Genomic DNA, 2,044 nt, shown 5'->3' on the forward strand with positions numbered 1-2,044 from the left:
ATCGATAGCTCATGAGATGATGACTTCTCTTACTATATTATCAACCAAGTTTTCGATCGTTCTATTTATTCCCTCTCGCACGCTTCTGTTTTTTCCCTCGTATTTGTGCCAACCGTTCATGCGCTGCATCGAAGAGAAATGATCTAACTCTGTCCTTTTTTATAACTCTATCCTTTCCTCCCTCACCTGCCACTCTGCCGTTAAAAACCAAATGAATCAATCAAAAAACAAACATTGAAATTAAACCCTTAAACACCACCAAATATGTTTGTAAGAGTCTCTCAGTTAAATCATGTAGCGAATCCATATCAAGGAAGTCAGAATAAGTTTTTGCAAGAGTAAACCTTCTCTACAAAATCATACTGAAGTATGAAAACGTTTTTATAATCATCGGAATTACGCTTTAACATCACCACCTTAGATGGTTTTAAATTTGTACGATCAGGGGTAAAACAAGTCATTGACCAAAAACATGTAAACCAATTTACCAGAGTTTGTATAACACCTACCGTTCTCCAAAAACATGTTTGCTGATCTTCCGTGGCTGGATTTATTATTTAGCTAAGAAAAATGCGGCCTGGATTCTCATTTTAAGACCTGTTAACTCAGTCACTACGGATAAAATCAGGTAGCACATTCAATAATTAAGCTGCTACTGAAGTAAGAAAGAGAAATAACACCATAACTGGTTGTTCTAGGTTTATTGAGGGACAGAATGTAATTTCCGCGAACATCATAAGAAGAAGACCAGAGCGAAAATTCGGTTGTTTTTCACATGCAGTAGCAGGAAAATCCTTCAAAAACAAACTTTTATACTATAAATATGGAGAAATTTTTAATGCGCTAAGTGCACAGTGATCATACAGAGTTTGCCTTTCGTAATCTGTAAATGAAGGTCTTAGTATTCTCTTATTTACATTATACCGTTCCTTTGACAAGAACAGCTAACGAAATTTTGCTACACGAATAACAGCAAAAAAAGCACTACTTTGTCGCAAATTTTATATGACGAAAACTTGTTCAGAAACCAAATGTCTACAGTGACAGCACACACCAGGGCTACTCCTTAGTATCTGGGTAGAAATGATCTTCGTTCTCCCTTTTTCCTCTGGTCGCGCCTCAGCAATATGCATGTGATGAGGGCCAGTCTGGTGCTTCTCAAGTTGCCTCGTTCATGCCCAAACGAATTCTGGGAATTTCTGCCATTCCATGACGAGAAAAGACCCTCGGCTGTCATTTCATAGATCTTTTAATAAGTGTCGGGCCACCCAGTCCTACCAGCAAAATACAGCATCGATTGAAGCTTTTAGCTTTCAAAACTTGCTTAAATTGTATCGGTAGGCCCTGGAATTCGTGCACCCACAAACGCCAGAGAGAAAACCTCACTCGTGAACCGTCATGTTTACAACAAAGCCGATTTTAGGCGTCCCAGTCTACACGAAACAATCTCTCATCTCTGTCTCCAGAAGACCAGACACGCACGGTTCTTACATCTTCGTTTATGCATGGACAGTCAACTCAAATGTCAATTCCTTGTAAAAAAAAAAACAAAACAAAAAAAAAAAACACCTTTTTTGGTATGGTAGGTATCCGAGAGCCAGAAGAATTGCGCATGCGCTGATGGAATGTTTAAACAAAACAGAAAAGAGCAGTACCTCCAGGCGTGGCGATGGAGCGTCGTACCAAACGAGTCATCCCAGGATTTCGGCCCATGCGATCGCTTTTGGATGCAGTTGGCCCTTCACTGCTTTATGCTACCGACCTCACCTCCCGGTACGGCATTGAGGGAGAGATATGTCAGCCCCTAAACCATATGTGACAAATCCCACGCCTACTCACAGCTCCAGACCTCCCTTGTCATTACAATTTAAAGTAAGATTTCGATCGCCTAAATATTCAAGTGAAAAGTCATGAAGAGTGAAGAGTCGCGCAAGTGAAGAAGAGTGAAGAGTCGCGCAATACAAAGTGTACGCACGCGCCCTGCTAAAGGGAACATACACACAGGTGTAAACTGTCTTTCATCTCGAATTTATTAAGAAGTTAT

Source organism: Montipora capricornis, chromosome 11 (genome assembly GCF_036669925.1).
Source record: "Montipora capricornis isolate CH-2021 chromosome 11, ASM3666992v2, whole genome shotgun sequence".
In the NCBI taxonomy this organism is placed as follows: Eukaryota; Metazoa; Cnidaria; class Anthozoa; order Scleractinia; family Acroporidae; genus Montipora; species Montipora capricornis.